The sequence below is a fragment of the Arachis hypogaea genome, chromosome 4 (assembly GCF_003086295.3).
Source record: "Arachis hypogaea cultivar Tifrunner chromosome 4, arahy.Tifrunner.gnm2.J5K5, whole genome shotgun sequence".
Taxonomy (NCBI): domain Eukaryota; kingdom Viridiplantae; phylum Streptophyta; class Magnoliopsida; order Fabales; family Fabaceae; genus Arachis; species Arachis hypogaea.
Window position 1 is genome coordinate 46951964 of NC_092039.1, and position 24192 is coordinate 46976155.

The following is a 24192-nucleotide window of genomic DNA, read 5'->3' on the forward strand; positions in this document are numbered from 1 at the left end:
TTCACCAATTCATTCCAACCAACAGAGCTCCTCCCCCTAATGAAAGGGGTTTAGTGAATCATAGCTCCAATTTCAACAACAATTGCCATCAATCAAAGTTAAACTAAATTGCAAAGAAAGATGAAGAAGAAGAGGTAAATGCTTGAAGATTAAGAAAATCAAGAAGAGAAGTTCCAAGATGAACCAAGAGTAGCTCTCAGGGTCCTCTCCCGGAAGTACCAAAAGAGTGTCAAATACAAGTGCTAAAATGTGTAAAAATGACTAAGTGTAAAAAGTAAAGTAAGAGTGTAAAAATCCAAAAGTTCTTTACAAGTACATCAATCTCTTCTATTTATACTACTCCCAAAACTTCTTCAGAGATCTCCAATTTGGGTTAGCAATGTGGGCTTTCTCATTGTTGAATTCTTGGCTCAATTGGAAGTGTTGCTAGACTTGGAAAGGAAGAGTTCATTCATCATGTTTCTGGCCCATTGGCTTGGCGTTATTGGCACTAACTCTAGGCATAATGCACGTTGGCAACGTGCATGCCAATTTCCTGGTAGTGAAGTATGAGACTTGGGCGTTGCTAGCCCAAGTTGTTGCCAACAACTTGCTTTTCCTCTTCTTGGCTCTACTTTCATGCTAAATGTAGCCCAGAATTTGAGTGTCAACCTCCAGCCTCAATATGGACTATTATACATCATTGGAAAGCTCTTGATGTCTATTTTCTAATGCCACTGGAATCACCTCAATTGGACTTTCCTAGCTCAAGTTATGGTTCCTCAAAGAAGGTAAGGTCAAGCTGCCAAATTGTTGCCAAGTTGTTGCCAATAACGCACCTTAAACCCCAAGTTGGCAACGTGCTCGTGCCTTACTCTCCCAAGGCAAGGGCTTGGGGCTGGCGTTGTTGCAAAACACGCCCCCTATCTAGCACGTTGGCAACGTGCTCGAGCCACACTCCAAGGCTAATCTCTAGCCTTCTTGAATTTCACTTCATGTTCTTGTTTTTAGGGCCTAAAGATGACTCTGGTTTGGCTTCAATTTTGTGCTCCACTATAGACTATTATATATGGTTGGAAAGCTCTGAATGTCAGCTTTCCAATGCATTTGGAAGCACTCAATTTGGATCTCTGTAGCTCAAGATATCTTCCATTGAAGAGGACATGGTCAGGCTGCCTTGTTGGAGTTGTTGTGAATAACGCCCATTCATTTCCAAGTTGGCAACGTGCACCACAATTTCTTCACCATTCTGGCGTTGTTGCCAAACACTCCTTCCCTTTAGCACGTTGGCAACGTGCTCGAGCCTTTCCAAGGCTCTAAACAATGCTTCCTGGCGTTGGCAACGTCCATGGCAAGGCTTGTGGGCGTTGGCAACGTGGTTGGTGCGCCTTGTGGGCGTTGGAACCTGGTTGGTGCGCCTTGTGGGCGTTGGCAACCTGGTTGGTGCCTCTCCCTGGCGTTGGCAACTTGAATGGCACTCCTTTCTTCATTTTGGGCGTTGGCAACTTGGTTGGGCGTTGCCAACTTGGTGAGCAAGCCAGAAACAATACTTTCCATGTTTGAGGCTCTAAATGAAGCCAACATTTGAACCTTCAAATGAACTCCAATTTCATATTGTGATATATGGTTGAAAAGCTCTTGATGTCTACTTTCCAATGCCACTGATTTCACCTCAATTGGAGTTTTCTAGCTCAAGATATACGTTCTTGAAGAGAGCATCCTCAAGCTGCCTGGGCGTTGTTGCCCAAGTTGTTGGCAAACACGCCAGCAACAACGCCAGGCTCTTCTTCAACTTGGCTTGGGCGTTGCCAACTTGGTGTTGGCGTTGGCAACGTGCTACTCTTCCCCTGGTGGCTTCCCCTGATGGCTCCTGGCGTTGCCAACTTGCTGCTCAAGTTGGCAACTTGCAATGCTTCATTTCCTTGCTCTTGGGGCTTGAGTTTCCCTCTGATTTGAGCTTCCATTCCTCACCACATTATGGACTATTATATATCGTTGGAAAGCTCTTGATGTCAGCTTCTCAACGCAATTGGAATCATGCCAATTGGATCCTTGTGGTTCAAGATATTCATCCTTGAAGAGGGGGAGGTCAAGCTGCCAACTCTGCTGGACACACACTAGCAAGTTGCCAACTTGATTTCCAAGTTGCCAACTTGCTTGTTCTTCCTTTCTCCAATATTTTCTTGCTCCATTGTCTTCTTGCTTCATCACCTAACATAAACCAAAGAACTTTCCTCAAAGTTTTGCCATCTTATGCAATAATTTTCAAGGGAATCATTCACATCAACTTGTATATAAACTCCTTGATTTATTTGCATGAATTATGCCAAATTTCACTTAATTCTTGGTTCATGGATGCATGGAGAAAAACTCACAAAATTGCTCATTTATTTCAAAGAAAGTGAATGAACCTAAGCTAAAACTAACTAAACTAACTAGTTAAAATGGCAAATATGCGAATGCATCACAACACCAAACTTAAACCTTGCTTGTCCTCAAGCAAGAAAAGAATCATGCAATAGAGATTGACAATCCAAGGTTAGAAGAATAGCAAGTTAATGTTCATGGCAAGCTAGTTTTCTATGCATGCTACAATCACAAAAGGAATGTAAATGATTGATGTTTCTATCTAGCTCACTTTATGAAATCTTTTTCTTATAATTCTTCCTTGAAACAAGCTTTTGATTTTTCTTATTAGCTTCTCCTTTTGGGTGCTTTGCCCCATGAGTTAATAACAAAGCTACGATTCTAAATGCTTTGTTTTCAAGTATTACCACTTGATACATAAGCACCACAAGCATTTAATTAGAGGACTTCATTAGGCTCATTTTTTCTTTTCTTTTCTTGACTCTCTAATCATTGATGCTCAGAACCTTGAGCTTTGAGGGAGTGCTTTTGCACTTGAGCCTAGCCTTGACTTCTAAGTGTTTTGTTTTCAAGCATTTTACTTGATACATAAACACCACAAGTACATAACAATGAAATTGTCATTGGTACTCAGAGCCTTCAGCTTTCTCATTCTTTCCCTTTTTCTTTTCTTGCCTTAATTGCATTTGCTTCTTCAAGGTTTTCATGATTTTCAAAAGATTTCACAAAAAGTCCTAGATGAAAACTTCAATTAAATAAAATCTAATGTACTTGAGCAACAATCAATCCTACTAGCTTTCCAATATTTGTATGCACATGCTAAGTTCTTCTTTCATGCCTTGTTTGTTTATGATCATGATGCTTTATTGCTTTTGAATTCACAAAACTCAAGTTGGTAGTCATAATGCCACAGCAGCATATTGCAATTTAGAAATCAAACTATGCCCATTCATATCTCACATGTATACAGAGAAGGTAATAAGACAATCATGCAATTTAAAGTGCTGGAAACAAATGAGAAAAAGAATGAACTTTACAACCTTGTAATTTATCTTCTCTATTGTTGTCCTTTTCCTCCTTTTCTTTCCCTTCCCACACCAAACTTAGAATGATTGCTTGTCCTCAAGCAACAATTAAAACCGTGGCTATGGGGCTAAGATAGATCATGAATGTCTTACACAATGAAACATTAGTAGCACATGTGTTTCAAGCAAACAAAATTAAAGATAACAATTAAGGCACAAGAGACAGAGACATTTTGATTGCAAACTTAAGAAGGTGAGCACAATACATTGCATAAAAGATAAGTGGCACACCAAACTTAGTGTGACACTTTCACTTGGAATTAATGCAAGTATCCAGTACAGATTAGAAACAAATTTTTGTTGCATAGCAACACCAAACTTAGAATGCAATCATATGTCAATTTATTTGAATTAAAGCTAAGCAAATGAAACTGTTGTATGTTAAATACAATCATCAAGCTAAGAATCTATCATGAATAAGGATCTCTTGGTAATGTATTAACAAAAACAGTTAATAAGCAAACTAAATGAAAGCGTTTAAAGATAGAAAAATAACTAAAGTAAGTAGAATGCAAAAGTGTTAAATCAAAAGAGAAAACTAAAACTGCAGAGGCATTATGATTATGCAGACAAGTAGTGTTGCTTGAATAAATTGCATAGAAAATAAATGGCACACCAAACTTAGAATCTTGGTGTGTCACTTTCATTTTTGATTTGATGCAATCATCCAAAAAGATTGAAAAACAATTTTTTGCAAGACAACACCAAACTTAAAATGTAACCATATGCCAATTTATTGAATTTAAATAAAACAAAGAACAAAAACAAAGCAGAGAAGAGAAATTATACCTATGGTTGACATGTTGTTCACTTTCTTCCTCTTCTTCCAGTTTGTTAATAGGAATGACCTTAAGGGGGGAGAAGATTCAGCTAGTGTCCCCTGTCTTGGCCTCTCCTCAGCAAACTTTCTTTTGTTAATGGCTTGATTGAGCTTGCTTGCTGGATTATGGGGAGGATTGCTTGTGGTTGACCCTTTTTTCTTCATGAATATTGTCCTTGGTAGCTTGGTCGCAATCCTCTTCTTGGTGCTTTTGTTAATTGCCTTCACTTCCTTGAATCCAAGTCTTGGTGGTTGTGTGATTGTTGGAGTCTTCTTTTCATCAAAAGCCTTTTGTATTGGTGGTTCCATGAGCCCTTCCTTCATGTGATTTTCTGCTTCACTTGAGTGTGAATTCTCTGGAATGACTTCCTCACGTTCATGCTCCTCCACTCCTTTCTTTGCACCCAACATTTGCTTTAATAGCTCTATCATGGAGGAGGTTTGTTGATCTTCCCAACATTTCTTCATCTCCTCTTCATACCTTTCAATCATGGTTTCAAGTGTTGAGGCGTTTTGGTCCAGGGAAGTTTGTGAGAGTTGTGAGTCTTCATGTTCTCTTGTCATCTCAAGTGCAATTTCAGGTTCAACCACCTCTACCTCATTTTTCATTGAAATTTCTCTTGACACAGAGGCTTCCTCATCTTGCTTTTCCACTTCCTCACCCACAAATTTGTCTTCATCCGTACTGTTTGATGGTTCTAAGTTTCTCTTTGTTTGCTCTAAGGACCCATTTATCTGCTCGAGGATGGTTTCTTCCCAAGATGGGGATTTTGTGTAAAATTCCACTAATTTTCTCTGTATTTCAATGCCTTCAAGGTATTCCTCATCTGTTAATTCAAGAGATGAAGGTTGAGAGTAATTTTGGTGACGTGAATGTGTTGTGGTGAAGTTGTGTTGAGGGGTGTGGAATAAGTTGTGTGATTGATGGGATGAATGGTATGGATTTTGGAGGAAACTTTGTGTTGAGGCATAATCAAGTGGTGAAGAATTTTGATATGAAAAATTTGGAGGTGAGGTTGGATAATTAAGAGGTGCTGGCTCATGATGGATGGGATACGAAACATTGAATTCTCCTTGGTTTTGTCCTTCCCAATCACAATTTGGATAGTTGTCCCATTCATAGGAGTATGAATCATTTTGTGTTCTTGTGAAGCATCCCATTTGGTTTGATTGCTCAAACCCCATCATTCCTTGGTCTTGATTTTCCCAACCACAATTAGTATGGTAACTTGAATCATTTTGTGGTGGTGGAAAATACCCCATGTAACTTTCTTGATCATTATGTGACCTTGGGGCATATCCCATTTGGGTTGATTGCTCATGATCCATCATTTCTTGTTGATATTCCCATCCACCATAAGGATAATGATATGAATCATTTTGTGGTGGTGGTTGGTATCCCATATGATTCTCTTGCTCATCTTGTGTCTCTGAAGCAAATCTCCATGGATTGGAGTGCTCAGAATTTGTATTTTCTTGGTGATATTCCCAGCCACCATTAGAGATTGGTGGTGGTGGGTGATATCCCAGAAAGTTTGTTTGGTCAAAAGATGAGGTAAACTCCATTTAAGTTTTGTTAAACACAATCACCAAAGCAATTGAAATTCATATCTCAGATGAGAATCTCTTAGTGAGGCAATAACACAAACACTTAGTGTCAAGAAGAAAACAAAAAGATTAAAAGAACTGTACAAAGCAAAAACAAAGAAAATGCTTAATCTAAACTACCATTCACTTAATCATTGTCAATCTTTTCCAATCCCCGGCAACGGCGCCAAAAACTTGATACGTAAAAATTAGAATTCACGTACAACCGGCAAGTATACCGGGTCGTATCAAGTAGTAAGACTCACTAAGAGTGAGGTCGATCCCACGAGGATTGGTAGATTAAGCAACTTTAGTTAAATGGTAGATTTAGTCAAGCAAACATAGTTTTGATTTCATGAGCATTTTGATTTTTAAACATAATTGCAAGAATTTAAATGGCAAAGAATGTAAAGAACTAGAATAAAGAAATGAAGTGCAAGTAAATGACGGAAACTTAAATTGCAAGAAACTTAAATAACATCAAAGGTAAATGGCAAGAAGTAGATGAACAGAATGTAAATAACAAGAGTAGTAAATAGACAGAATGTAGAAAGGGATTGGGAATTGGGTAATCAAATAGCTAGAGCAAGAGAAATGAGAGTTAATGATAGAGAGGATCATTAGGGATTAGAGATGTTAGTTTTCATGAATTGATGTTAGTCAAATCCTTCTCAATCATGGGTATAGATCCATGGCAAATGGGTGATTGAATCCCAATCTCTTGGTGATTCAATCTCTCTCAACATAGCCAATTGCCACTCTCGTGATCTAATTGTTCATGAGAAGAGATGAAGATCAATTTTAATCCAGCCACACAATTTCCAAAATCTCAACCAAGGAGAGTTACATCTCACATACTAACCAAGGTATGTTGATTGAGGAAATCATGAGAGGATGAACTCTAAACTGAATTATGTGGCTCATTCATCAAATTCACCACATAATTCATATAGATTAACCCCTCTCTCGATGGTGGTTGAATCTTTGAAGAACAAGAGTTCCCTCTTTAGATCAACCACTAAAATTGAGAAAGAGAAGATGGGTTCACCAATTCATTCCAACCAACAGAGCTCCTCCCCCTAATGAAAGGGGTTTAGTGAATCATAGCTCCAATTTCAACAACAATTTCCATCAATCAAAGTTAAACTAAATTGCAAAGAAAGATGAAGAAGAAGAGGTAAATGCTTGAAGATTAAGAAAATCAAGAAGAGAAGTTCCAAGATGAACCAAGAGTAGCTCTCAGGGTCCTCTCCCGGAAGTACCAAAAGAGTGTCAAATACAAGTGCTAAAATGTGTAAAAATGACTAAGTGTAAAAAGTAAAGTAAGAGTGTAAAAATCCAAAAGTTCTTTACAAGTACATCAATCTCTTCTATTTATACTACTCCCAAAACTTCTTCAGAGATCTCCAATTTGGGTTAGCAATGTGGGCTTTCTCATTGTTGAATTCTTGGCTCAATTGGAAGTGTTGCTAGACTTGGAAAGGAAGAGTTCATTCATCATGTTTCTGGCCCATTGGCTTGGCGTTATTGGCACTAACTCTAGGCATAATGCACGTTGGCAACGTGCATGCCAATTTCCTGGTAGTGAAGTATGAGACTTGGGCGTTGCTAGCCCAAGTTGTTGCCAACAACTTGCTTTTCCTCTTCTTGGCTCTACTTTCATGCTAAATGTAGCCCAGAATTTGAGTGTCAACCTCCAGCCTCAATATGGACTATTATACATCATTGGAAAGCTCTTGATGTCTATTTTCTAATGCCACTGGAATCACCTCAATTGGACTTTCCTAGCTCAAGTTATGGTTCCTCAAAGAAGGTAAGGTCAAGCTGCCAAATTGTTGCCAAGTTGTTGCCAATAACGCACCTTAAACCCCAAGTTGGCAACGTGCTCGTGCCTTACTCTCCCAAGGCAAGGGCTTGGGGCTGGCGTTGTTGCAAAACACGCCCCCTATCTAGCACGTTGGCAACGTGCTCGAGCCACACTCCAAGGCTAATCTCTAGCCTTCTTGAATTTCACTTCATGTTCTTGTTTTTAGGGCCTAAAGATGACTCTGGTTTGGCTTCAATTTTGTGCTCCACTATAGACTATTATATATGGTTGGAAAGCTCTGAATGTCAGCTTTCCAATGCATTTGGAAGCACTCAATTTGGATCTCTGTAGCTCAAGATATCTTCCATTGAAGAGGACATGGTCAGGCTGCCTTGTTGGAGTTGTTGTGAATAACGCCCATTCATTTCCAAGTTGGCAACGTGCACCACAATTTCTTCACCATTCTGGCGTTGTTGCCAAACACTCCTTCCCTTTAGCACGTTGGCAACGTGCTCGAGCCTTTCCAAGGCTCTAAACAATGCTTCCTGGCGTTGGCAACGTCCATGGCAAGGCTTGTGGGCGTTGGCAACGTGGTTGGTGCGCCTTGTGGGCGTTGGAACCTGGTTGGTGCGCCTTGTGGGCGTTGGCAACCTGGTTGGTGCCTCTCCCTGGCATTGGCAACTTGAATGGCACTCCTTTCTTCATTTTGGGCGTTGGCAACTTGGTTGGGCGTTGCCAACTTGGTGAGCAAGCCAGAAACAATACTTTCCATGTTTGAGGCTCTAAATGAAGCCAACATTTGAACCTTCAAATGAACTCCAATTTCATATTGTGATATATGGTTGAAAAGCTCTTGATGTCTACTTTCCAATGCCACTGATTTCACTTCAATTGGAGTTTTCTAGCTCAAGATATACGTTCTTGAAGAGAGCATCCTCAAGCTGCCTGGGCGTTGTTGCCCAAGTTGTTGGCAAACACGCCAGCAACAACGCCAGGCTCTTCTTCAACTTGGCTTGGGCATTGCCAACTTGGTGTTGGCGTTGGCAACGTGCTACTCTTCCCCTGGTGGCTTCCCGTGATGGCTCCTGGCGTTGCCAACTTGCTGCTCAAGTTGGCAACTTGCAATGCTTCATTTCCTTGCTCTTGGGGCTTGAGTTTCCCTCTGATTTGAGCTTCCATTCCTCGCCACATTATGGACTATTATATATCGTTGGAAAGCTCTTGATGTCAGCTTCTCAACGCAATTGGAATCATGCCAATTGGATCCTTGTGGTTCAAGATATTCATCCTTGAAGAGGGGGAGGTCAAGCTGCCAACTCTGCTGGACACACACTAGCAAGTTGCCAACTTGATTTCCAAGTTGCCAACTTGCTTGTTCTTCCTTTCTCCAATATTTTCTTGCTCCATTGTCTTCTTGCTTCATCACCTAACATAAACCAAAGAACTTTCCTCAAAGTTTTGCCATCTTATGCAATAATTTTCAAGGGAATCATTCACATCAACTTGTATATAAACTCCTTGATTTATTTGCATGAATTATGCCAAATTTCACTTAATTCTTGGTTCATGGATGCATGGAGAAAAACTCACAAAATTGCTCATTTATTTCAAAGAAAGTGAATGAACCTAAGCTAAAACTAACTAAACTAACTAGTTAAAATGGCAAATATGCGAATGCATCAATGCTCCAAACGCCCCTCCTTCCCATGTTAGAGTTCACGTTAATTGGATTAACGTGGTCACTAACGTGGTGGTGATTGCCATCTCCAACGTTAGTGACTAAGGTGAGTGTCACTAACATTGGCTTATGATGCTTAGCTCCACATTACTCTTCACGTTAGTGGTCTTAACGTGACAACTAACGTGGGCACTCTTGGCTTAATCCAACGTTAGTGACAAAGGTGAGTGTCACTAATGTTGGCGATTGCTTCCTCCTCCCACGTTAGAGTTCACGTTAATTAGATTAACGTGACTCTTAACGTGGCTTAATTGTGCCTTTTTGGAACGTTAGTGGCATTCACTTTTACCACTAACGTTGGAGCTCCTATTCCTCCTCTACGTTAGCTACCACGTTAATATAGTTAACTTGGCAACTAACGTGGGCTATGATGGCTTCAAAGGCATTATTGGCGATCACTTTTTCCATTAACGCTACAAGCTTGTCCCCATTCCACGTTAGTGGTCACGTTAATTAGATTAACGTGGCTGCTAACGTGGCTCCTTCTTGCTTCCTTTGTCCTAAAATCAAGCAATTAAAGTGCATCAATGCTCTATTACAAGTCATGAGATTATGCATCATCAATTATATCATTCAATTCCTGCCTAATTCTCATGAAATCTTGTAAAGTTCACAATGTTTGCTTGAATCAATATTTAAGTGTATTTTCATCCAAAACTTGCTTATTTACGAAGAAAATGCATGAAACTACCCTAAAATAGTAAAGAAAAGGTCATTGAAACTAGCCAAGATGCCCTGGCATCAATATGAAAAAAAACAAAGAAAAAAGGGTATCCACGAGCAAGTGTGCTAGAATCGTCCGCGTCAATGGTATTTCTGCACCCTTGGGCTAAAAACCCGAGAGTTATGCAAAATTTATGCCAACATTGTGCCACACGCAAGACTCCTATCACGTGTGCTCGTCAATTGACGCGTACGCGTCTCTTGCTGTTTCACAAATCCACTCGTAAGCGTGGGTGATGCGTACGTGTCGATTGCGCAATTGCAACTTGTAGTACTTGGAACCCGAGATTTATGCGAACACTGTGCGAAACCTGTGCTGGGAGCACAACTTGCGCGTGGAGCACGCTTACGCGTTTTTCTTCATTCTGACCACCCACGCGTACGCGTCAGTTGACGCGTACGTGTTGATTGTCCTATAGCCAACTCTTGGTACATGCATCCGAGAGTTGTGCGAGTTTCATACTACCTTCGTGCCGCACGCACAACAGCTTCCACGCGTGTGCGTCTCAGGAAACGACCACGTCCTTTACCTCTATGCTGCCCATGCGTACGCGTGGGTGATGCTTGCGCGTTCTTGCTCCTCCTACTCATCCACGCGTACGCGTGGATTGTGCGCACGCGTCACTTTCACGACACAGCTGATAACACAGCGCGCCCTGTTTTCATTTCTTTCTTCATTCTTCTTCTTCCATTCCCTCTTCATTTCTTCCTCACTCCCTCTTTCCACCGTTTCTCCGCCACTCCCACCGGCGGCATCCTCCACCGGTGACCACCACCTATGACGGTCCCACTTTCTCTTTCCTCTCCTTCTCCAATCTTTCTTCTCCCCTTCCCACTTGCACTTCACCTCACATTCTTCCCCTACTCAAGGTTTTCTACCCCCACCTTCTTTTCTTTGCTTTTGTTCCCATTTTTTCTCTCTTATTAGTTGCATTTCATTACTCTTTTCCATTCTTACTTGCTTTTTATTTATTTCAATTTTGCTTTTTGCTTGCTTTCTTTTTCTATTTTCCATGGGTGTTGAAGTTGGACTTATTTCTTGCATTGATGGGTTATCTTGCTTTGTTTTGACTTCTTTATGATTATGTGGTGACGCTTTGATGTTTGATGTTGTATTTTGGATGTTAAATCTTTGCATTTGTTCAATGTGCTTAGTGTTTGCGTATTGCACACCAAGCGTTTGTTGAAAAGCACCTGTGAGACTTTTAGTTCGTTTGGACACTATGCTTTCAATTTTGTGCTTTCCCCCGCTACACTTGATTTCTTATTGTGCATTGAGCTTATTGCAACTCATCTTTACCATTCACATGCTCATGCCCATGACTTGTTTCCTTATGTCATATTGTAAGAATTTTGTTTCCACCCTCTCTAACTCTACTTTAGTTCCTCTTGCATGCTTTATTGTCTTTAGTTTGATTAGGTGATTGATTTTCTTGTGTTTAATATCCTTCTTGCATACGGTACTTTGTGTTGCCACTGATACTTGAGCTTTTTCTTCTCATGCCTTACTTGCATGCCTTTCTCGCTCTTGCATCTCTTACTAGTAACTTGCCCAAATTTGCATTGTTGTCTTGCTCACCTGTTGCAGCTGTCATGTCTTCAAGACTCTCTAATGTTCTATGGCATTACGTCTCACTAGCATGTTTTATGGCTTTGTTTCTTCTTCGAGTTTAATGTTTCTCTTTTCATTTCCTTTTCAAGATGGCCATCAAAAAGAAGAAAGGAAGAGCTCCGAACAAACTGCCTACCAAGAAGGCACCTCGAAGGACAACTACGAAGGTGCTTCCCGCACCAAAAGTCAAGCCCCTCCCTAAAGGAAGAAGGGAATCATTGATATTGATGAGCTAGAGAAGGACAATCCTTCAAGGGATCCCACTAGGTTTTCCAATCGCTATTGTGAGCTCATGCCCCTCGCTATTATTGAAAGAAGTTATCATTCTGAACATGTCCTCGTTCCTCCGGAGCATCTTGTTCAGTGTATCCTACCCCGCCTTGAGTGGCGGCAATGGGGATTTCTGATGCGGAGACCACAAGAAGCCAACCTCTTTTGGGTGGTGGAGTTCTACTCCAATTACCACTCTCCTTCTCTTCACACTGTTTTTGTGCACTAGAAGCAAGTCCCAGTCTCGGAGGGAGCTATTCAATGGGTACTTAATGTCTTACCAGTGGCGGATGAGGTAGACAGTTACCAAGAGGTCCTATTCCAGCGTGATGACTTTAGTTTTGATTTTGATTCGGATGCTATCCGCTGGGTTATTGCCAGACCGGAGTCATTTTAGACCCGAGGGAACCTTAGATTCCAGCCTAAGAGCATTGATGCGTGTTATCTCACTGTAGAGGCTCGAGCATGGGCCCAGATTTTATCTCACTACGTGTTTCCAAGCACTCATGAGTCATTGATCACCGTGGACCTTGCCCTACTAGTTTGGTTCATACTTACTGAGCGGCCGGTCAATCTCCCTGTCCTCATCCGACAAGCCATGGGTCGTTTCCATGCCAAGGGTAACCTACGTTTTCTGCCTTGGTGACGGAGTTAGTTGCTGCTGCTGGTATTGATTCCGGCAGAAGATGACGTCGACCTAACCGGAAAATATCTCAAGCCTCCTACGGACACCCCAGGCCTTGACATAGCTACCCCCACGGCCAACCCTAACACTTCATCCGCACCACAACCACCATCCCACCAACTACTTGTAGCTCTCCATATAAAGATGGACCGATATGAACGGCGCAACTGATAAACCACTATTTTATGGTTTATATTGTATTTAATTGAGTGGTTTTATCAAGCATTTCACCCACTTATTCATAGGATTTGCATGATTTTACAATTCTTTCCTAGTTTAGTTCTATGATTGAAAACATGTTTCTTTGGTCTTAATTTAGCTAATCTTAATCCTCTCCTATTACCATTCGATGTCTTGATCTGTGTGTTAAGTGTTTCAGGCTTCATAGGCCAGGAATGGCTTAGAGAATAAAGAGGAAGCGTGCAAAAATGGAAGAAACACAAGGAATTGAGGAGATGACCAGCGAGAAGTCACGCGGTCACATGGCTCACGCGACCGCGCGAAATGGAAGAAATCAGAGTGACGCGTTCGCGTGCCTGACGCGACCGCGCGGATTGGAAGCTGCACAAACGATGCGAATGCGTGGACGACGCGCACGCGTGATACAAAAAACGCTGAGTGACGCGATCGCGTAGACGACATGGACGCGTGACGTGCGCGATCTGCAGAATTACAAAAGTCGCTGGCAGAGATTCTGGGCCACATTTCAACCCAGTTTTCGGCCCAGAAACACAGATTAAAGTCAGGAAACATGCAAAGACTCAACATGCTTTTCATAATTCATTCATAACACAATTTTCATAATTTTAGATGTAGTTTTTAGAGAGAGAGGTTCTCTCCTCTCTCTTAGGATTTAGGATTAGGATTTCTATTAGGATTAGAATTTTTTCTTCATACCAGGTTCAATAATTTATGTTTCTTTTCTATTTTTGTTTACTCTAAAGCTTTTATTTGTATCTGATTTGTGTTGCCCAATTGGCTTATGAACTTTTCATGTTAGGATTGATTTTCTTATTTAATACACATTATTGAGATGTTTTCAGATATATGATTTTAATTTAGCTTTCTACATTCTTGGCTTTGGTTGACTAATTGGTAACTCTTAAGTTGTCAAACTCATTGTTGACTGAAAATTGGAATTTTTCAAGAATTAATTCGAGTTCCAATAACTCTAGCCTTTCCCAAGGAAAGACTAGGACCTGAGGAATCAAAATTAATTCATCACTTAACTTACCTTCATAGTTAGAGGTTAACAAAGTGGGAGAAAAATCCAATTCTCATCACAATTGATAAGGATAACTAGGATAGGACTTCTAATTTCTCATATATTGCCAAGATTATTTTATAGTTACTTATTTATTTTACTTGTCATTTGACATACTTCTTTCCTACTTTTAAAACCCCCAATTTACAAAACTCATAACCAATAATAAGAATACCTCCCTGCAATTCCTTGAGAAGACGACCCGAGGTTTGAATATTTCGGTTATCAATTTATTTAGGGGTTTGTTAATTGTGACAACCAAAACGTTTGTAAGAAAGGTTGATTGCTTAGTTTAGTAACTATACTTACAACGAGAGTTTACTATAACTTCTAAACCGTCAATCTTCAGTTCTTCAAAATGGCGCCGTTGCCGGGGAATTGCAAACGTGTGCCTTATTATTGGTTATTGTAAATATTTTTTAAAAAAAATTCTATACTTCAAAACATTTTCTTTTTATTAAATTTTTGTTTTTATTTTCTATTACTACCATGAACTCTCACCCCTTTGGCTATGAGTCTGGTTAAAACTATGTTGCAGGAAGAGGAAGCTATAACAGGAATATGCATCAAGGTCAAAGCAATCAAAGATGGATAGAGCCAAGAGGATCTGATAAACCCTTTAGGCAACAACACCTTCCAAGATATCATGGACGAAGACCATTCTATAATACATACAAAGATGATAGATATGGTGGACCCCCTTGTAGTTACTAACAAGCCCCATCATACGCCAGTGAACCACCTCCTCAACATAGCTTTGAACCACCACACTCACAAGCTCCTTTCCACCATTCACCTCCATATGACCCCAATCCTTATTCACCACACCAACCACCATATGAACCATACCCAGAACCACCACCTCAATATACACCATATCCATATCCTTATTGTTCATACCCTGGGTCAAGCTGCCCGACCCGGGATGTTTAGCGACAAGCCGACCGACCTCTTCAGGTCAGACTATCCGACCTCTTCTCAAAGGGCTCGGCCAAATGCCCGACCTCTTCTCAAAGGGCTCGGCCAAATGCCCGACCTCTTCTCAAAGGGCTCGGCCAAATGCCCGACCTCTTCTCAAAGAGCTCGGCCAACTCGCCAAAAGGAGCCCAAAACAGGCCCAAAACGAAGGAACACGGCCCAATCTAAAGGCAGCCAAAGCCCAGAAAGATAAAGGCGGTTCCCTTGAAGATAAGATGACCTCACTTAAAGATAAGATAAAGATAAGATAAGATAACTAACTTATCTTATCAACAGGAGGCCACATCTCACCATTATAAATACACTGGAACACCCAGGTATAACTCATACTCTGATTCTACTCAATACCTGCTTAATACCCTTGCTAACTTAAGCATCGGAGTCCCTTGCAGGTACCCCCCACCCTCCGGGGACGAAGGATCAGCACCACCACCAAGTCCAACAAGTCGGACACGGCGGCTCCAGCCACCATCAACAAGTCGGACACAACAGCTCCGACCAGTACAGAAGATCTCATCCGAGATCGACCTACAGTTTCAGGTAACCCTCGGAACATTGGCGCCGTTGCCGGGGAACCTGGAAGTCATCCCCACACCAAAGAGGTCGGACAAAGGTCCCCCTCACACCAAAGAGGTCGGACAAGTTGAAGGAAGAGGTCGGACGAGTTAAATGTCCACCTCACAACAAAGTAGTCGGACAAGTTAAAAGTCCACCTCACAACAAAGAGGTCGGACAAGTTGAAGGTCCACCTCACACCAAAGAGGTCGGACGAGTTGAAGGCCCACCTCAGACCGAAGAGGTCGGACAAAGGTCCACCTCACATCAAAGAGACCGAACAAGTTGAATGTCTACCTCACACAAAAGAAGTCGGACAACTTGAAGGAAGAGGTCGGACGAGTTAAACGTCCACCTCACACCGAAGAAGTCGAACGAGCTGAACTTCCGTCTCACACCCCTGAGAGACATGTTCATATGATAAATGAAGGATTCGCAGGAGGAAGGATCTCTAAATCGTCTTGCAAAAGACACCTCAAAGAGGTATCTTAAGGAAGGAAGAGAGGTTTGGAAAGGACAACGGAATGCGAACAAGCCTTCCGAGATTCTTGGGACAACCACCCATTCTCACCAGACCTTGGGAAAATGAAGAACTCATATTATACCTCACAGTGGGAAGTCGGGCAATAGCCTCAGCACTAGTCAGAGAAGACGAAAGTGGGAAACAACCAATTTACTTCATCAGCAAAGCTCTACAAGGGGCCGAACTAAACTATCAAAAGATAGAAAAAGTTCGCCTACTCCCTCGTACTCACCTCTCAACAAACTCCACCCATACTTTCAAGCTCACACTATCAGAGTTCGGACCAACCAGCCATAAAAGGCATCCTATAGAAAACAAACTTAGCTGGAAGAATCCTATAGAGGATAGCTCGGATAATTCGGGGGACCCTGGACAAAACCATAGAACATCTCGGACAATCCAGGGGACCCTGGACAAAAACAGAAAACGGCTCGGACAAATCGGGGAAAATGAAGTCCGATACATAGAATGCCCGAGCTGATGTACTTTCATAACCAGGTAACACCAACAGCTCGGACAATTCGGGGAATATGAAGTCCGACACATACCTCGGGAGCAGAATGCCCGAGCTGATGCATTTTCAAAACTAGCCAACCAAGGGGCAATAACAAAAGCTTCATCCAGGCTACATTACAAGACCACAACAAATCGATCTCAAAGGCGGTATAAGGAATGTACTCAGGGTCAGCCACAGTAACACGCATTAAAACTATGAAATCCAGCTAATCAGACATGCTGTCCGAGATCTTAGTATACATCTCAAAGACATAGGTCAACTATGGGGTTACTACCAAACAACTCGGGCAACAACTCGAACAATAACAGCAAAATATCAGGTGTCAGATACAACAGTAAAAGGGAAACCCCAGGACTCACACGAAGGTCCAGGGGCACCCTTTGAAGGCAACAACGGAGCAAAAACTCAAATACAAAGTCAAAGCTTTACATCAAAAAGCATGCCAACTTTCACATTGCCCCACCAGAGGAGCTCATCAGTGTAACATAACCTTGGCCGTTCGCAAAGAGGGGACTCGACCTCCTCGGACTATTTCCCCAAGGATTGGGACAAGTCAAGTTCCTCATTGTAGGGGTGTTCATAAAATGGATTGAGGTAGAGCCCCTAGCTAGTGCCACTGCTCAAAGAAGTCAGAAATTCTTGTACAGAAACATTATTACAAGCACCAATTCACATCCGTAGAACACCCACAAGCCAATGGACAAGCAGAAGCTGCAAATAAAGTCATCTTGGCCGGGTTAAAACGAAGACTCCAAGAGGCCAAAGGGGCATGGGCCGAGAAACTCCCCCAGGTACTATGGGCATATCGGACAACCCCACACTCTACAACGGGAGAATCCCCATTCCGACCAGCTTACGGGATGGAGGCAATGATTCCTATCGAAATAGATGAAGGGTCGCCCAGAGTCATCTTCTACAACGAAGGAGGCAACCCACAGGCACAAAGGGAAGAACTCGACCTCCTCCCCGAGGTCCGAGAAAGAGCCCGAATCCGAGAAGAAGCCTTAAAACGGCGAACGGCCCTCAGATACAATCAAAAGGTAATAAAGCGAAGTTTCTCCATTCACGACCTGATTCTAATCCGAAATGACATCGGAACACAAAAGTCGGGAGAAGGAAAGCTAGCCGCGAATTGGAAAGGGCCCTACAAGGTAACAGAAGTCTTAGGGACGGGCTATTACAAAGTATCCGACCTAGAAGGCAATGAGCTGCCCAGGGCCTGGCACGCCTGTAATCTAAGACGGTACTACAGCTAGAAAAAACTTAACCCAAGGTGTACTCTTTTTGCCTACAAGGGTTTTTTAATGAGACACCCGGTTAAGTAAGACACCCGACCTAGTCAAGGGTAAACATTCTGTAAATATTCCCTCTTTTAATACTAATCAAAATTTTCTATTTTTTCCTCATGATGAAACAAATCCTAGAAAAGTACCCCGCCAAGGCGCATTAATTTATGCTCGGCAAAACGCGAAAAATCATTTGCCAAAAGGCCACACAAGGTCGGCAAAGATAAAGCGACGAGGTTCAAATTAATGTGAGAAGTTATAAAGTAATCCCTGAAAGAGATCTGACAAAAGGTCCAAGAAAGAGGATTACAAAAATAACTTGGAGAAGGGACTGACGTAAAGAAGTCGTCCCATAAACAAAAAGTTATAAAAAGTAATCCCTGAAAGAGACCTGACAAAGGTCCAAGAAAGAGGGTTACGAAATAACTTAGAAGAGATCGACATAAAGAAGTCGGTCTCCTACAACGGACAAGTTATAAAAGTAATCCCTGAAAGAGATCTGACAAAAGGTCCAAGAAAGAGGGTTACAAAAATAACTTGGAGAAGGGACTGACGTAAAGAAGTCGTCCCATAAACAAAAAGTTATAAAAAGTAAATCCCTGAAAGAGATCTGACAAAGGTCCAATAAAGAGGATTACTAGAAATAACTTAGAAAGCGACCGACATGAAGAAGTCGGCCCAAAGCTACAGCTTGGAACAATAAGAAAAAGTCGGACCAACAAAAGCTACAGCTTGGACCGACAAGAAGAAGTCGGACCAACGAAAACCACAGCTTGGACCGACAAGAAGTCGGACCGACGAAAGCTACAGCTCGTCGACACGAGAAATTGGACCAACGAAAAGCGTGCGCTAAAAGGGACATAGCTTTGCCCAAAAAGCCACGGCTCCATGACAAGGCTATCAAAATTGTTCAGACCAACTAAAAAGGTTCTACCAAAGAACACTAAAAAGTCGTCGGACAAGTTAGCCCCAAGGACCACCTCAACCAAGCAGAAAGTGGACAAAACCGGCAGTGATCAAAAGAGGTCGGACAACAAAATACCGACACTCTACAAAGATCCACAAAGGGGACAAAGACATCTCGCAACAGCCAAAGGAATGCCAAGAATGCTTTGATAAAAGGTACGAAGTCTTGAAAAAAGACACTACTTAAAAGGCAAAAGCACAAATCAAAACGGCGCTAAAAAGTCATCCAAACAGACTATAAAAGGTTTCCCATCAGGAACTATACCTAAAAAGTTGTTGGATTATGACTAAAAAGCCCGAACAGCAAAGACAAACAAGTCGGAAGAAGGCTGAAAAGTCCCCTCAACAAAGTAAAAGGGGCAATACTAGACTCACACAAGGAGAAACTACTCAAAAGATCGACCAAAGTCAAGATGCTTGAGCACGACTTCCCCGAAGAGATCGAAACTCTGAAAGCACGGTCTCACGGAAAAGTCCGAACTCAAGCAGGGGCAAAGTCATACAGGTCGACATCAGCTAAAGAAGAGGCGCAAGTACAACTTCAAAAAAAGAACAAGCCAAAAGGTTGGGAAACAACTTAAGGCTCAAATGCGCTTAGCCAAAAAGGATACAACTCCACTCAAAGAAGGCACAATCTCAAACAGGGCTACGAACATCATCCAAGACTAAAAAAAAAAGGTTCTATATAAAGAACACTAAAAAGTCATTGGACAAATCACTAAAAGTCTGGATATCAAGTCGCAAGGACAACTTCGCCAAAGCAGAGGGTTGTCAACACAAACTTAAAGCAAGGCGTGATCCAGAAGGCAAGGGTAGAAAACTCACGCTACCACTCAAAAGAGGTTGGACTGAGAAGTACCAAAAATCTACAAAGATTGCAAAGCAATGAAGAAACAAGTCAGACAGATGCTTGAGCATGACTTCCAAAGAGATCGAAGCTCTGAAAAGCATGATCTCATGGAAAGATCGAACTCAAGCAGGGGCACTGTTCATACCCTGGGTCAAGCTGCCCGACCCGGGATGTTTAGCGACAAGCCGACCGACCTCTTCAGGTCAGACTATCCGACCTCTTCTCAAAGGGCTCGGCCAAATGCCCGACCTCTTCTCAAAGGGCTCGGCCAAATGCCCGACCTCTTCTCAAAGGGCTCGGCCAAATGCCCGACCTCTTCTCAAAGAGCTCGGCCAACTCGCCAAAAGGAGCCCAAAGCAGGCCCAAAACGAAGGAACACGGCCCAATCTAAAGGCAGCCAAAGCCCAGAAAGATAAAGGCGGTTCCCTTGAAGATAAGATGACCTCACTTAAAGATAAGATAAAGATAAGATAAGATAACTAACTTATCTTATCAACAGGAGGCCACATCTCACCATTATAAATACACTGGAACACCCAGGTATAATTCATACTCTGATTCTACTCAATACCTGCTTAATACCCTTGCTAACTTAAGCATCGGAGTCCCTTGCAGGTACCCCCCACCCTCCGGGGACGAAGGATCAGCACCACCACCAAGTCCAACAAGTCGGACACGGCGGCTCCAGCCACCATCAACAAGTCGGACACAACAGCTCCGACCAGTACAGAAGATCTCATCCGAGATCGACCTACAGTTTCAGGTAACCCTCGGAACACTTATCAAGAGGAACCACCTCCGTGTTATGAACCTTTTCTTCCAACAAATGAACCCTCCTATCCACCCTAAACCTCCATGGAGAAAGCATTTGCCGATCTAAACTCTGCTATACAAGCTCTCGCCGCCCAAATCGGACCTCCAAATACCCCCAATATTCAACCCTCAAGCTCCAATACACTTCCATCTCAACCACATAATGATCCACCCATCCCATCACCATAATCCATGGAAGAGCACCAACATCCCTCAATCCAAGAGCAACATGATCCCACTGATACTATTAACATGGAACAAGAGAGAGAGGATCATCTTTGCTAATCCATACTTCATAAGGAGCTAGAGGAGGCACTAAAGGTGATGGTAGTAGAGACCCTTGAAGTTGACAGCACGATTGAAGAACCAGTGACAGAAGACAACAAGGAGGATTTTGTACTCGAAGGTGAAGAAATAGTTGAACAGGAAATCATCAAGGATGAATACGATTTCATACTTAAACTCCTGGATCAAGCAATAAATCGATTACCTTTCCGATGTTCGGACATTCAAGGAACCCCCATGGCTTCATGTGGAAAATCTACTGAAGAACGTAGCATGAAGGAGAAGTTAGGCACTCCGGTGGATAGTGAGCAGCACGATTTGGTATTGGAACAAGTGGAGGAAGCTAGAATTATTAAAGAAAAAGAGGAGGCAGTAATTGAAAACTTAGGAGATGCTGAACCTCCATGGGAAAGTCAAGTTATAGAGCCTCCTTCAAGGACATTTGAAACTGATGTTGAGGAGGGTGTACAACCTCCAAGGCATCTCATGGTTGAAGACTTTGAAGGGGATGATCAAGAGATGGATTCAATCATTGATGAATTCTTATCTACATTTCAATCATCTTCCATTGGACTTGATATGGAGTTTAAAGAAGAAGAAGCACAACCTCCCATGCCCTTGGTAAACAATGAATAAGAGATTGAATTGGAAGAAAGCCACCAAGAGAAAGAGGTTGAAATTGAAGAAGCTTACAAAGAGGTGGAAGTTGTCAGAGAAGAGCACAAAGGAGTGGAGCTTGCAAGTTCATTAGAAACTCCTCCCCCTACGTTGGCATCATCCTTCACAACATTCAAGTGGGTAAAATTCATATCCCTTAGCTTTCTAATTCTACTTGAATATGGGCTACTGGAGACGGATGGTCAACTTATAACTCTTTATGGCATTAAGAGTAAGAGGAAGATGGTCAGTGGTAAGAATTGTCCTGCAAGGTTCATTATGGTTGGAAGCTTTAAGTTTAAACGCAAAGGTTTGTATAAAGCTCAATTGAATGGGTCTAGGAAATTGTTTGGATGCTTCAGTAAGAATTCTAAAGCTGAGCCACCCGGGTGGAACAATGATGATCAACTTGAAGACGGGTGTAGAAATAAGATTTGGGATCCGGGAATATATGAGGATCAATTTTGGGAGCTCAAAGCTTGTAAAGAACTCCATCAAAGCTTGAGGAATTTACTTAGTATGGATAGAGCTTATTGGAAGACCAAGCATTGGTGGAAGTTTCAGGATGAGTTCAAGTACAAGCCGCTATAACAAGGAGCTCGCCAAATGTCCAACTTAAGGACTTTAACTAAAAGTGCTAGGTGGGAGACAACCCACCATGGTATGATCGTTCCCTTTTCAGTTTTAGTTCTAGTCTGTTTTGTTTGTTTTTGAGTCTTGATTGAACTTGGAATCATGCATACTTGCATAGCATTCATATTAAGCATTGCATTCTGCATACTACATTATAAAAAAAAATTTGCACGCGACGCGACAGCATCGCTGACGCGTCCGCGTCGCAGGTGCTTTAGGGAGAAATGAAAAGTGAGCAGAAAGTCATGCGAGAGCTGATACTAGCATAAACTTGATATGCTACGATTTAGGAAATTGCACAATCGGCAAAAATTCCTTCTGGCAAGTGCACCGGTTATCGTCAAGTAAAAACTCACAATAGAGTGAGGTCGAATCCCACAAGGATTGGTTGAATGAGCAATTCGAATTAAAAGTATGTTCTAGTTGAGCGGAATCAAGATTTAGATGAGCGGAATGTAAAATTTGCATGAATTAAAGAGCAAGAAGCTAAATTGCTGAAATTAAAAAGGGACGGGGGTGATTGCATGAATTGAAATTGCAGAATGTAAATAGAAAGGGATAGATCAGAGAGAGAGGTTCATTGGGGTCAGGAGATATTGAAATCTCCGAATCAAAACATTTTCATCTCTTCCTCAACCAATGCATTCATTGAATCTTGCTTGGCAATCTTATATGATTGGATCCCAATTCCTTGGCTCACCAATTCTCTCTAAAAACAAACAAATTCCCAATCCCTTGGTTTAAATGTTCATAAGAAGAGATGATGCTCGATCACTGATTATACCACACAGTTTCATGAACCATAATTTGGTAGGATTACATGTCACAATATCCATCCAAACCCCAATCCAATTCACTGTGAGAAAGCTTCTCTAGCATGAATCCTCCATTCCTTTCCCAAGGTTCCGAAGGATTCCAATTATGGATAGTTTCTTTCCCAAGACAACTACCCAATGGAATTAGATCGAGAAGCTTTCTAACAAAATTCAAGAGAAAAGATTGAAGAAGAAGATAAAACTATTATTGATTCATTGAATTACAATAGAGCTCCCTAACCCAATGAAAGGGGTTTAGTGAATCATAGCTCTGAATTCAATTACAAAAGTATGAAAATTCCAAAGTGTCAAAAAGTGCTAACTAACTTCAATTCTATCCTATTTATACACTTTCTAAATTGAGCTTCTGTTGTGTTTCTTGGGCTTTGAGGCCTTTCCTTGATTTCCTTTTGCTTTGGGTTTATGGTCCATAATCCTGATGAGGCTGTGATCCAATTCTGTAACATTCATTGAGCAAACTTAGTGATAAATAAGTAATGACACAATGCTCAACAAATTGAAGTTCCAGACTCATCAATTCTTCAGGCCCAATCCCATAAACCATGATATTCAATTGGGTTTCATACCATAATACGTTTAAGTTAATGTTTGTGCTCAAATGCTAACTTAAACTTTAATATATTTGGCCCAGAAACCCTTTCAAAACGTGGCGTTTAAGTTGAAGTTTAAGTTTCAGTTTAAGGTTAAACGGAAACTTAAACGTGGAAATGGAAGAAAGCAACCCAGGAGGGTAATTAATCGAACACGTTTAAGCTTCAGTTTAAGGTTAAACTGAAGCTTAAACGTGGAAATGAAGATTGCAACCCCTGGAGGCAATTCTGGTCGAACACGTTTAAGCTCCAGTTTAAGGTTAAACTGGAGCTTAAACGTGGAAATGAGAAGGCAACCCTGGAGTAGCAAAAACGCCGAACACGTTTAAGCTCCAGTTTAACCTTAAACTGGAGCTTAATCGTGGGAATGAAGAAGGTAGCCCAGGAGTGTGAATGTCGAACACGTTTAAGCTCCAGTTTGAGGTCAAACTGGAGCTTAAACGTGGAAATGGCTTCCTGGTGCATAATATGGTTCGAACACGTTTAACCTCCAGTTTAAGGTTAAACTGGAGGTTAAACGTGGAAATGCTTCCTTGGTGCCATTCTCATTCTGGCGTTTAACCTTCAGTTTAAGGTTAAACTGGAGGTTAAACGCCAGTTTCCTCTTTTCTCAACTTTCATGATTCTGGCGTTTAACCTTCAGTTTAACCTTAAACTGAAGGTTAAACGCCACTTTCAGCTTTGGTGCATTTCTTATTCTGGCGTTTAACTTCCAGTTTAAGGTTAAACTGGAGGTTAAACGCCACTTTCAGCATTATATGGCTTG